This window comes from Cardiocondyla obscurior, linkage group LG05 (assembly GCF_019399895.1).
Source record: "Cardiocondyla obscurior isolate alpha-2009 linkage group LG05, Cobs3.1, whole genome shotgun sequence".
In the NCBI taxonomy this organism is placed as follows: domain Eukaryota; kingdom Metazoa; phylum Arthropoda; class Insecta; order Hymenoptera; family Formicidae; genus Cardiocondyla; species Cardiocondyla obscurior.
Genome location: NC_091868.1, coordinates 6566048 through 6580645, shown reverse-complemented (window position 1 = coordinate 6580645; position 14598 = coordinate 6566048). Strand labels below are relative to the sequence as shown.

At 44.1% G+C, this 14598-nt stretch overlaps 1 protein-coding gene across 3 annotated transcripts in view; it reads right to left on the bottom strand.

Moving 5' to 3' along the window:
* Nucleotides 1-14598, bottom strand: part of LOC139102513 (terminal nucleotidyltransferase 5C) — an 84607-nt gene that overhangs the window by 31501 nt on the left and 38508 nt on the right. The gene's annotated exons all lie outside the window — the stretch shown is intronic.

Below are 14598 nucleotides of genomic sequence, written 5' to 3'. Positions count from 1 at the left end.
GCCAGCCGTGACAAATCGCGGTAACGTTGCGAGCGCTTATGCAACTAACTGCGAATCTTGATAATAGCCTGCGCAGTCCGATACGAATATAATTGCTCAATTATCTCAAACAAAACTCTCTTACATTATTTACATTATAGCATGACTTTGTTACGTGTGCAATCCTCTCATTCATGGGGTATCGATTTCGCGCGACGCTGGGTAAACGTTATTAACAGCGAGAATTAATAGCGAAAGCTCAAGTGCGCGCATATTAAATGAAATCCCTGCGCTTGGTATCGCGGCCAGCGCAGCGATGCCCCGTGGGCGCGATCGCGGGAAATTTCGAGGGCCCAAAGCGGCGAAAGGGCTTCGCCAAGACGAACCGCGGCGACTGTCATCGCCGTCATTAATGTCATCCTAGAAAAGAATGGCGTGAGGGATCGATTCGCGCGGCAAGAGAGCACGGCGCAGCGTCTTCTGCAAATGCCTTGGCTATTCTAAATACCAGAAAAAGGTCACGTTCGCGGGCTCCGGCGCTCGGCGCGCAGCCCGTAATACCGCAACATTGTTGGCCGGATAAACTGGGCTCGTACTTTCACGCGATGAGCGCTCGAACGCGCTCGCGGGCCGGCCTTTTTCCCGCCACGCGGGGATTTCGCTCCGAAACGAAACAAAGAAAGCGAACGTTATAGCAACCAGGAAGTGGATCTCCCCTTCGCCTCGCGGCGCAGCCGCTCGCCTCGCTTTCGATATTAAGAGACAGAGAAAGAGAGAGACTTGATAATTTCATATGACACACGGAGGGTACGATGCAGCGCGCGAACGTTAAATCCTCAATCCCGCCGCGACGATCTTTCATTATGCAATTGTTGCGTCATCGAATCGATGAAATTTTTCACTCGAGACGATTTACTAAACTCATTAAAAAAATCGCTGATTAAATTTGGAAATTTTCTCTCTTTCGAGAGTGAAATCAAATCGCTTTGTTCGCGCTGCCGTTTGACGTGGTCCAGTTTCGAAAAGTCCAGGGGAATTGAAATTTTTTTTTAATGAGAAACAATATCGCGAAACTGAGCGAGAAATAACGGCGAGAGAATAACGTCACGTTCCAGAGCGTATTACAATGGTACATTGTGACTGTCTGTAATCGCCTTTCATTCGCATTCTGTACTTTTTTTTTTTCTTTTTGTTTAATGCAATTCTTTTTAACTGCTTAGAATATCTTTAAAAAGAAATCTAATTCGATTTATGTGACATATTGCAGCGACATAAAAGCATTAAAGACAAGGACGATGTGTGTAGAAAATATAGAGCGAAGAATGCTGATTACATAAAAGGTTAAAAATTTCACGAGACCAGAAAAGTATGACGAAAGGCTTTCAAACTTGTTTATAACATTCTTTAATATTACGTATTACACGGATTACACCTGGCCTCATTTCTTATGTCATAAATTTTATTGAAATTAATACTTCAATAAATTAGCAAGAGATAGGAATAAAAATGCAATAAATAAAAATTAATGACTTATAATAATCATTATACGTGGATGATTAATTTCAATTAAACAACGGGCCAAGTTTCTTTTATATTTAAGGTTCGCACTCGATCGAGATGCACAAAAATGGACAGAATTATAATTAACGTATAAGTTTTCGATACGCGAATGAAACTTGAAAGTTTCCTTTGCAAACAAACGCACTCTTTTAATTTATAATGTCTGATTCAAGAGATTTGTATTTTTTACAAAGTCACGGTATTTTTTCGATTTTACTTTTTATTTGCTACGGCACGAGGTGACGTTTGATTACCATCGGAAACAATTCGATGCGGGTGAATGTTTCCACGGAGCTAATCGCGGGTCGTATACATACACCTGGATGAAATATCTCCGGCTTTATCAGCGAGAAAGATACGAGACGTAGGCATAAAATTAACGAGAACCGAGAGCGCGCTCGCAATTTCCATATAATCCAACGTAATAAAATCGATCCCGTCTGGGTTTTATAAAATTGTTTCGCAAACCGCGATTGTAAAATTGCAGACGTCGAAAAAGCGAGAAAACGACAATTACTTATGATTAGACGGAATTAAGAAACGTCAGCGAGCTTACTTAATACTTTCACTGCCGTTTGCACAACGGCCGTTTTTGTCACCGGTGATACGATGCAAGGGTGAAAGCGTTAAATAATGTTACAATGACCTTTTTTTACGTTTTCAAAAATATTCAACGCAGGACCACCGTTAGCGCTGGAATATTAACAGGATTCGTTAATCGCCGCTGTTTAACCATACGATATCACGTTTGGAAACTCAATTAGCGCGTTAAACTCCCCGCGGCATCGAGCAGCCAAACAAATCGGATCTTCTCATTAATGTTACATTTATCACGACGGCCGCGTAATAATTTTCGAGAGATTTGACATTTACGTTACGTCCTCGCGAGAGGTTAATAGCTCCTCGGGACACGTAAGAGCAGTTAATGAGTGGCGTGCACGGCAAAGTCAACACAACGGAGCAGGTTCGTTTCACCTGCGAACGAGGAGTGCGAAGCGCGGAACAATGTCGTTCGTCGTGTCGAAACGGTATTTTCTCACGTCGTCGCGAATTTGTCGTCAAGCTTGTAGATTAGCTCTCTTCCTCGAGAGGCTATGGAAAAACAGAATGGAACAAGTTGTCGCGAAGTGGCAACGTCCATCACGTTTTACGCAACGCGACGCTTAATTATCGCTCTCGCGATTAATCGTCGGTTATCAAAATTTCATCAAAATTTAGTCGCGCCTCAGGAAGTCTGTGGGACTAGGTAAATTCTTTTTTAACGACGCACGAGGATAACGCTAATACGGCGGTTATAGCAGCACCAGTCTCGGTGTCGACGCAAATAAATCCGTTACATAACTCGGGGATCAGAACTTTTCACGACTGCATAATGGATGTAATCGCGTATCTATAATAGGCAGTACACCGACTTATTTGCGGACGCGCGCGAGTGGGTGCCGCCTACTAATCCGCTCAAAAAAACGATACCGAGAAAACGCGCGGCGAGCGGCTTTATCACTCGCCCGCGTCCCGTGGTCCGTTTATTTATTATCACGCTCGCCGCGTTGCCCGAGTCTCGAGATTACGCGATACCTCGCGCAGCACCAAAGAAGCGAGGGTTTTTGAACGGATAAATATAGCTTCCCCCGATACTTCTCCGCGCACAATGAAATATAAAGAAGAGAAACGTGATACGTGGAGTTCCAATCCACGTCGAAAGACGTATCAGCTCGCAAGCCGCATGCTAAGTATTCCGCGTACCTCTCGTATTTTATCTCGATGCCACGCATCGAAATGCGTTTCCACGGCATCCGATGTCGCCGTCGTAAAATTGAATTTGTGGGTAGAGGAAGTGAATCGTTAGGATTTTTCGATATGGCTTCTTATTGCATACGCGGGACTAAAGTAAGCCTATTGACTTGACAAACATTGCAAACTGCTCTTCGACGTTTACCTACGCGATTTCTTAAGTCTCGCGTCAGCTTGGACAATAATTCTCACCCTCGTCTTCCGGACGGAAGAATAATCGTTTCTTTTTCTTTCCTCGTTCGTTTAACTGAATCATCGGCGATGACGCTTCGTCTCGAATCGCGCGACGGGCGATCGTACGACCTCGCGGAACCCATCGATGTAGGACACCGCGATAAGAAAACGCGGGGAACCTTGACAGAGACGCGACCGCTCCTCCTACGAGGAAAGATCCGTTGCGATGCGCCTCCATGTCTTTCCGCACGGTCATTTCCCAGACGCTCGAGCGGTTTCGAGCGGATTTCAACAGCGCGAGGAGGGAGGGGAAACGCGCCGCAATCGCGCGCGCCGTGACGCAACCCGCGGCCGCTTGCGAAATAACCGTAAAATAGATGCAGAAAAGGACAGTAACGCTCTTTCGACGCGTAAGCAGGTGAGAGCGCCGCTTGATCCCCCGAGGGATCGACTTTCCGTGCATCTCGACGGAAAGAGCGCGCAGCCTCTCAAGGCTTGTAACGCGATCTCGGATGTTACGCGGCGAAAAAGAAATCCGAGCTAATTACGCGAGCGCTTCCGTGTGCGCTAAAGTGCGAAAGAGATCTTTCAAGTTACTTCAAGAATCTAATAGAAAAAAAAACAATTTTAAGAAAGCAGCGAATTGCTGGCAATAAAACTAAGTCTCACGTCGCGAGTGAAGAAAAAAATGACGCGGGTCGAGCGGGAAGAGGAAAAGAAAAAACAACTATGCGGTCGAGGAGAAAACGTGTCAGGCGATATCCACTCGATTTGCCAATCATAACGAGATCGATTATCGCTCACCCGCTCGTTTTCACGTCCTGGTACGTGCCGGCGAACCTTGAAAACTAACCGCGTTCCTTATGCAGGGTTAAAGAGCGGCGAGAACGAAGGGGATTCCACGCCACCGACTCCGAATCTCGCGCAACGTTTTTCCGCTTCCTTATGAATTTTACAGCAAAGCTACAAACCACCATGCGAAAGGTTACTACGTTAGCTATTAAATGAACATGGCTTCTACGATCGTTTAACATCGAAATTCTGCGTTGTGTATTTTTCCCGACCCATTGCTTACTTTGATTTTTACAATTGACTTCGTTTAAACGCGAATGCACCTGGAAATCGTTGCGCTGTTATTTCGGATCGGCGCGGCGTCAGCGTCGTATAAAGGAGTGATCGGTGAATTTCAAGTAGCTAGATTTAATTTTATGTATTATACCTTACGCAACGTTGCGCTGTATAATATGTAATTTTGCGGGATTTATGATATTACACATATATTATGTGTTACACCTTTTACAAGCCGTCTGCACTTCGATGCGGTAAACGCCGTAATAATACGTTACGAATAGCGGTACGTTACGCCTGCATTAATAAATTTTAATATTTACGCGATATCACGCTGCGATATTTCAAGTTTTATAATTCTGACGTTCCGATAATTTAACCCGCAATTATTTCTCGCCGAGACGGTCCAGCTTCGCAAAAGAATATTCTTACTTTTGCCTCCCGTATAATTCTGGCATCCGCCGCTGCATGCTCCAATTCTGCCGTTACGGAACGGAGGAAAAAAAAATAGAAGAAATGCATAAATGCGAGGAGAAGACGTGTTTTACACGCGTGAGACACGTGATCGTCATTGATGGCGAAATCGCGGTAAAAAGAAGAATAAGCACCGGCCATCAAGGCCGGGCGGAGAGTCGATCGAGAAAGAAGATATAAGGCAGGATGGCGCGAAGTAACAGGATCAGAGCGGAGAAAGAGAGAGTATTAAAGAGAGAATAGAGGGAACAAAAAAAAAAGAAAAAAAGAAAAAAAAAGGAGAGGAGAGAAAAGATACTTGCGGTAACGTAATTCAGCTTAGCCGCTTTCGGGGCCGTTTTTCGCCACGCCCGACATTCGCCGGCCTCTAATTGCACGACGAAGTCACAGACGTTCGAGGTGAAATCTTTTCGACTCGCCCGTACTTAGACGAACATTAATTATGCACTTTTACCTTAGACACGTACTTTTGTCTTACTTCGGCGCGGATGCTCTGAATATACAGGGTACATTACGGATTCGCCAAGTTCAAAACGGTTGATATCGAATCACATTTTAAATAACGGCGTGAATTTCCGTCGAGCTAACCTGGTATTTACCGAGGTACATATTATGCAAATAACGTCAATTTGCTCGAATTAAATTTACTTCAGACAGCAAGCCGTAATTGTTTTTACGTCTCTTCCATTTCGTTATCAAAATACAATCCGCGAGAAATTGAGGTATTTTTCGACGAGCGACCTTCGTCAACTTGATTTACCAGTTTTGAATACCTTTCGTTTTAGCGGGTTATTATTTAACCTCGACATTTTGGAATTATTCCAAGAATCGTAACAAAATTATACGCCGATACAGTCATTCTTTGCGCACCGAGTACCAATATATATAACGGAGGAAAATGCCGAAAGACAATAGATCGAAGAGTCCTTAACGCTTTCTACCGCGTCTGGAAACTCATTTCTATCGCGTTCGCTACAGCCAAAGTGAAAATGTCTACCGGAACTGATCGCGAGAGCCATGTATTTGTCTCGATTAGCACTACTACAATTGCCATAGTCAATTTTCTCTCAATCTTCATTAACTTGGACGGTTCCTTTTCATACACTGATAACATCGCCGATACGCATCGTAATATCGTTTCCATTTAAAATGCATTTATCGAATTGCGTAAAAAAAAATTATATTTAAAAAAATCTAATTACGATAAAAAAAAGATTGCCTTTCAGCAAAACGTCAGGCCGCTTCCCGGCAACCCGAGAAGTGGACTTAGCGGAGTTAAACTAAGTAAAATAAGCAGACAAACGAGATTTGAAAAGTCAACTGTTTACGCTAGGGAAGATTCAAATTAAACTTGCCAGAAAGGACTGGGAAAGGATAAAATCTTCTGAAAGATACGCGACGTTATTAAATATCACGGTGGTTAATTTTTTTCACGTTGATTCTAAAAAATCGCGTGTCAAAATTAATTAATACCACAGCACGGTTGTCGATTGTGACGAGACAAAATTCGCGTGCGGGATGCATGTATGTCTTAAGCAGAGTCCGGATCGCATGTAACGTGCATAAGGAATTTCACAGCCGCTTGCCAAGTGAAATAAAGATTATATGGAAGAATATTTACATTGAAACTAACAATATCGTTATCGTGATCGGCCAACAATAAGCGAGATTTGTTACAGAATTAAACGACCGGTTGTGAACATCACTCGTTATAAGACTCGGATAAAAATCTCGCGTGTACGAATATTCATCGGGAAAAATTACACCCGGTGTCAACAGCAATATCCATCATAATTACCTCAACTATGCCGTGAGGGTACTTAATATCGCGTTAATATTGCGTAACAAACGATTCTAGCTTCAATTCCCGGTTAATGGCGTTGAAAATGATTCGAATGTAAAAAAAAAGGCTATAATTTTTCCCAACAAAGACGCACGTTTATGTTTCACGCGTTTATGCATCTCTATCGTATAATGGACGTTTCCATGGATGGAACTCAACACACGCTTAATTGGATCAATTTATTTAATTAATGTTTATCGTAAAAGTTCAAGCCGGTTAAAGTCAAGGAATAATACGACGTAATTATTTTATTCACGTATACTAAATAAAAAATATGTATATATATATATTAATTCAAGGCTTTGTCAGTTTGTGAAAGTATTTCGTGCGAACCGGTTGTGACGCCTTGTCTTATTCGAATAATGTACGGAGGCAATCAGCCATATTGGCGCGGCATTAAAGCGGAGGAGAATCGAAAAATAAAATTTTGAGTGATAAAAAATAACAAGGGACGACAGTCAGAGCACGAATATAAAACGGGCATAAAACAAGGAGACACGGTTGATCAAATAATGGGTTCGCCATGGAAAAGAATCAACAGGAACGATATCGCATATGCGAGACGATTGCCGCGGCACTTTACGCGAATAATGAAAATAAATGCCGGCGAAAATATACGCGTAACGATATCCGTGGTCAGACTTGACCTAATGGCCGGCAAACGTGTGATATTCGGCCATGAAAAATAAAAGGGAGAACGTGACGCGTTAAACATCGCAGAAAGTGAAAGAAAAAGAGCGCGGTCGTAAACAAGAAGCGTGCAAGGTGTATGGCTCGTTCCATTAATAACATTCGATCGCGGACAAGATAAAGAAAATGCCGCGCTATACGACATTGTATACCGGCAAGTAATGCGTCAAAACGGACGTCGGGAGGTGCTATGATAAATATGCGCGTGTTGCCCCGGGACAATCGCCGGGGATCGATCTTCCATCCACTTGGAACACCGGCAATCTCTCTCGTAACAAAAATTTAATTGGCATTTTCGCCATTTCCGAGCGCGCTTGGTCTTAAATATCTCGCTAATTAAGTCTCAAATTAAAAGTCCGCGAGAACGGACTTCGAAGGTAATAAATCAATGTTAAGTTGACTTCGCTCGAAGGGGGCAAAAAGAGGCCGTTGGAAAAATGCGTCGGTCGACGTAATTCGAGCACTCGGCGTACGTGAGAATGAGAAGACCAGTCCGGGTCGTGCGACATCAAGGAAAAAGTAACATGAGAACGCAGAAAAGGAATGACGAAAGAGGAATGTTAAATTAAGCACGGCAAGTTTGATTCGCGAGTGCATATGCGTGACAATAAATTTTCGTATGCGCGTTTCGTTTGCGTATATCGTATATTGAAAGAGGATAGGCTGAACGGCGAAGGAAGACGAGCAGGAGAAAGAGAACAGTGGGCGGGAGGATATTACGCTTTCACGATGGAACGCGTGAACATAAGTGCACATTTTAATGTCAAGGAAGACGCGCGCACGCGCGCCCGTTTTGCAACAATACGAACGTGGGCTTAACGCGGTAAATACACGGTAGCGAGTACGTCTTACTCATTACGCCGCACGCCAGAATGACCCAGAAAAGAATTAACCCCTCGCCATCGCGCTTCTTTGCATCCCACTTTCATGAAAATCACCAAGCGCGGCCGATGCTCGTTACACTTATCGACGTTCCGTCAACGGATAATTCTTTCATAATTAACGCTAGAGAATTAGTTTGATTCACGGGTCAAAAAGCGGCTAATTTTAAATTGTGATCGCCAGTTTCTGATCAATTCGCATTTTAATAGTAACTTAATACGCGCTTCGAATGTCGGATTAAGTAATCTTCGGAGCTAGGAATCGTCGATTCGGTTTTACAGCGGCGCGCTAAGATAACGTATACAGCTATCTTGACTTGCGGAATTCAAATGCAACGTCGTCTGAAGTTGGGTATGAATTTTCAACGGGCTCGCTGCAATCGTTCCCACCTTATTTAATGTACGAATTCCGAAACTTAACCTTCGACGAGGGAAACGATGTCAACGTATATACAATTCGCTTTAAATTATCGGAATAACGGATAAACATAGGCACGATCAAAGACGTTAGACTACGAGTCGAGATTAATACCCGTCTACGAATTGTCTGAACCTGTTCAATTAATAACTTACGCGACGCGATTAGGTTCTATTTCGAGCAACGCGTCCCGATACGCGGGGTCCGACTTCACCGGCGTTTTTTGCCCGCCGCTTTATTTTCGGCCACCGTTATCCGGCCGACGGCGACAGCGAAATCGAAATTCGACGTGTATTTCACTCGCATCGAACGAGTTTGTTGAAACGCTCGCTTGTTTGAGCCCGTGCACAGACGCGCGACTTCAAATACGGGACGACAGCATTCGCGGGGATAATAAAAGCGATGACAACCAGTCACGAGGGATCGGCGTCGCGGCACGTGTTGCAAATAGAGCCGTTGCACAATCGCAGATCGCGGCTGATATTTTCGAGAAACATAACTTATTACGCCTACGTCAATATTATACGCCGCGCGCGCGACAAATGACCAGGCCTGATCGGACCGACGACTCCGCGCCATTGTTTGGAGTAATATAATCGGCCGTTCTGGAATACTCGCCGTGAGCATTGTCGCCCGCCGAGTCGGATTTATTAAGCTTAATATGCAGGAGAAAGGTTATGCGCGCTGGCGAACAGCCGATCTATTAATAATGATGAATAACGGAGGTTGGAATTATGAATAAGAGAATCGCGGGGAAGATGCCGCGGCTACTGAATCTCGGTCGCGCACGAGACGCGAGATGAGAATGATATATGTACGTAAAAGACGGCACACAAAGGCGCCTTACAGATCCCTCTTTCCTCTCTCTAATCCGCGGATCTCGATCTGATCTGGATTTCAATTCAATTTCAATGAAATTTCAATATTCCCGCAGTTAACTGCTTAATTTAGGTGATCGAAGAAAGAGGGGAGTAGAAAGGAACAGAAGAAATGGCAACGCACTGTATAAAACATTGTCAGCGATTTCCTCAAGTTACGGTCACTTATCAGGCCTAATCGCCGCGCATCTAATTACAAAAACGCCGATAAATCCAGTGCGAAGTCCGCTTCGAAAGTTCAAAGTTCGATCGGCGATTAAGCGAGCAACATTGCGAGATTATTGCGAATATATATAAAGAAAAAAGAAAAAAAAAAAACAGCGCTAGTTTCGCGTGCGGATGCACGCGGGATAGGGAACAATTCACGGGCTGATAAAAATGACGTGACGCGAGCGTAACGTCAAATTACGCGAATTTACGACGCGAGGGCGAGAATAAATACCGCGCCGTCGTCACAAGCGAATTACGCCGATCGTAAAGTTGTCCGTCTGGGAAAATATCGGCGGACCTCTTGACCTTTGGGCGAACGAAACGACGATTGTGCGCGACAGGTCTCGCGTGCGATTTTGGCACGGAACTTGGACGGGCGGACGCGAATTGGTTCCCTCCTGAGATTTTTACGGCCGTCTGGACGAAACGCGACGTGCATCGATATAACGACACTTATTTCGAATAAAAATGCCAGATATAACGCGGGGGAATGACAAAGGGAAGAGGCGGTATGTAAAATTTAATATCGCGATAAACTTCTGGTTACTGTCTATATCGGTACACTTAGAGTCACTTTACGTTATCCGATATGTTGGATGAAATTCATCAAGTTCCGTGAAACGGGTACTTAAGTACCGAAAGATGTAAATCGCTAAAAGAAAGAACTGCGCTTAGTCTAGCATTAACCGGCTTAACGCGGAAAAATAACAGGGCAACTAATTCCAATGTTGTGTTCTTAGAATCACTTTGCATTATTTGATACGTGAGATAATGCTCCTCAAGTTTTTCGCAGAGAGGCCTAAGTAACGAGAAATGGAGCTTACTAAAAGTAACCGTGAAAACAATAGATACGGAAGAATACGAGCGTGCTTTTAATAGTCGAAAGGTTAATGGAAAGGAATGATGATATCGCGTTGCAAACGCGAATAAATTAAAAGCGCATAGATAACGCAAGAAATTAGTTTACCAGATCTATGTTGCAGTAACGTGCGAAAATTCGAGATGCGCGGAAATGCCAAAAAATAAATTGTCGTTAATTTATTGTTAAAAATTGTCCGCGGTAGCACCAGGCCGATATACAAAGTTGAGCGAGCGAACTATATTTGAGGGTTTCACGGGCGGCGTTATAATTTAATTGGTTAGCGTACACCGGAAACTCAAAAAAAAAAAAAAAAAAGCTCTGCGCCGCGGAGAACGGCTAACGTTAAGTGTGAAAAAATCCGAAAGAAAGGAGGAAGTACTCGCGGGAGTGAAAGGCGGGATCGGGTCGTTTAAGTGATTACTATGAAGATTACTATGCCCGGTCAAGCGCGTCACGTTCCAAATAGACGGGCCGCACCATTGTGTCGATCATGGCGGGGAGGAAAAAAAAAAAAAAAAAAAGAAAATCAATATCGCGACTCGTCGCGATACAGCAGGGCGTTCGTTACATCGGCGAGAAGAACGACTGAGCGCAACGAAAGGCGGAAATTAGGTGGATGGGATCGGGTGAAAGGTATCCGCGGGGAGCGCTAACACGGACCCAGCGCGTGTCGCGCGCGACGATACGCTTGCGAGAGCGCGATATCTTCGACCGGAAATTCGGGTGAGAAGCAGGGTCAGGAATGCATCATACCGCGATGCCGCGAGGAGATTCGCGAAGAAAGGCGGAAGTGGCCGCCGGGTGAGTGAAAGGATGCGGGATCAAAAAATTCAACGGAGAGATTATAACGCGATCTCTCGACGCACGTGCACGTCGTATCTCTCTCTTCCTCTTTCTTTCTTTTTTTTTTTTCCCTCCCTCCCCCTCTGTCGTATACGTAACGCGTCGGTATCTCGCTATCGCTCTTCAATAGGAATCATAATAGCGCGACCGGAATAAAGCCAGCTTCGCGTTTTGCTCGTTAAATGTAAAATCCCAACAAATACGACAACTACACGATAACCGAATACGGCGTTGCGCATTTGCGTTCAATATTTAGCGAATAAACACACCATTTCCAGATAGAGGGTGTATATTTAAATGAAGACTCAATACTGCGTGTTGTTCATCGAAAGCTAATTTATTTATTTGCGACGCGGTGAAATTATCGCGAATTATCGGACCGATTTGCTTCTCGCGGAAATAAAATGATCTTATTTTGACACGACATGCTGACGAAACTGCCTAACAATTTAGATACATATAAGAAAACATATAAGAGCGTATATTTCTTTAAATAAATTCTTTTTCCAATGTTATTTCTCGATTAAATTTCCATTAAAAAAATGTATTCGCTTAAATATTATACGGCAACCGAGATCGTCCTACGATCACTATTTAATAAGAACCACAACGCGCCACAATTAATTAACGATTAATTTTTAATCAATCAATACAGATTTATAGAGGTAATAATTTCGCAGATTCCGCCCGTAAAATAATTTTCATACAAGTGTTGGAATATTGTTTTCGAGTCTCTTATCTCGCAATCAATTGTTAAACTGTCTCAATATTAATTACGATCGCAATGCAAACAAGTAATTAAGACAAACAAGTTGTTGCTTCTCGGGACAGGTGCACTCCGTAGGTGTCTACCCTAAAGAACAAACACACGTCACTCGTGACAACGCACGTTGAACGAGCTTTTCTTCTTACGCGAGCAAGAAACGACCTGTTGGCTACGTAATCAACGACAGCGCAGCGCGGTTTGCACCCGCGTCGCATCGCATCGCGTCGCGTATTAGGGTCTTGGTAAATCTGCTTAAGATTCCGCTGACACCTCCTTCAAACGGCTGACATAAATCGACGGATTATCTATCTTCGTGCGAACAATGTTAAAACGATTAAGAGGCAAAATCGTTCTAGAACTGGCGCAACGATTTCCCCGCGCGAATTATTCCGCTCGCGCCTGCTCGGCTGGAATTCGCGAGAGCCGCGAAAAAAGAAAGAGGAGAGAAACACCTTGACCCCATGAGAGCGAGAGGGTCTATCTTTAACGCAACGTCTGCGGTTTCCGTCACTACTTAGGTATTCGGATATTTTGGAGCCTCCCTCGAGTAGCACAAAGAGAGACAGTAAATTAAGATCCATATACACTCAGCGAACCACGAACATTCCTCGATGATGTTGCGTTGTCGGGATGTTATTTTTGTAGCGATTGATTCGAGAATGTTCGCTGTTCGTTCGCTAAGTGCATATGCACCTTAACAGCGAATCTGTTCCCTCCTTTGTTCAACATTCGGCGATCGCGAGAATAAAAATAATCTCGTTCGATTAGCCTAGCGATATCATCTAACATCGTACGCCGCGACTGACACGCGAAGTGAGAAATGCTCGGAAAAATCATCTTTCGTTCCGATAAAATATATCAGGCTGTTTCTTTTTCCCTTCTCTCTCACTCGCCTCGAGGAGAGAGTATCGTAAAGAAAACGCGGGACAATGTAATTTAATTGACGCTAATGCTGAGATCGCGAAACGAAGCTTGTTTGCTGGTTTGTCATTAGTCATTTTGCCCAGACGATTGACTGTTAAGTCAGAAAACTTCCCGTGCGTACAAAAATAAATGATCGCGCGGAGATCGAAATGTTTATAAATTTTCAACGATTTTTTTTTTCTTTTTTTCTTTTTTTTTTCTCGCGCGCGCTTTATCACTCCCGTCGGATTAAACGGCAGTGTCGCAACGGCACAGAGCTTTGATAAAACCGCTTCCGCTCCTCTCGATTACACATAGATCCGTGAACGAGAATATCTCATTAGACATTTCGCGAACGCGTCCGTTTCTGTTATATCTCCTCTATAAACACTCGGGACGTGTTCTTTCTTATTTTTACCTTGCGCGCAAATAAATCAATTCGACAGATGCCTCCGCTTTGTGTAATTCCGATTTCCCTCCCTTCTCTCTCTCCCCCGTCTGCCTTTCCGCGCCGCGACGTAATAATTATTTCACCATATCGCCGAGAATACTCGTTAAAGACACGGTAAACAAGTCGGCGACGGCTTTTAATACGCCGCTCGCGCGCGATCGCACGTAACAGATGAATTAACGTACGTACTCGTACATTAAAGCATTTGCGATCCGAGGTATACCTACGCGTGTGCGCGCGGGCACATATCCGCGAGGATCTCTGATTCGTTGCAAGTAAGATTGGCCACTAATCTATTCCCGCAAAATGGTCGATTTCTCCGAGTCCCCACGTGCACCGCAATGACATAATTACGCGGCACTTGTTAATTCAAGTTCCTCCACCCGGCGCGAAAAGAAACCGCGTTATCTCGGCGCTCGCTTTTTATTCAACGTTTACGCCGTAAATTTTTATTCACGACGTGCAGTCTTTACTACATTTTAAAATATCGGTAAGGCGTTGAAGATGTTCGTTGCAAGTATCGGGGATAAGGAAAAGGAATCCCGCGTGCCGTTTTAAAACTCGCGAGATCTATTATTCCGCTCTTTGTTTTGAAGGCTTAATCAGTTCCGCGTTTATGAAACGCGGCGGTCATAAAGTAATTTGAATTGCAGAGTGAAAGTGAGCTGCGCAAAATGTCCCACCACCCCGTAATTACGGCTGGAGGAACAAAGAGGAACGAGTTATTTTCGCACACGATATCTTCGAGCGAGATGCCCACCGGGGGAGTGATGGATAGTTATCGCGGCTGTCGAGCTCGCTTTTCGT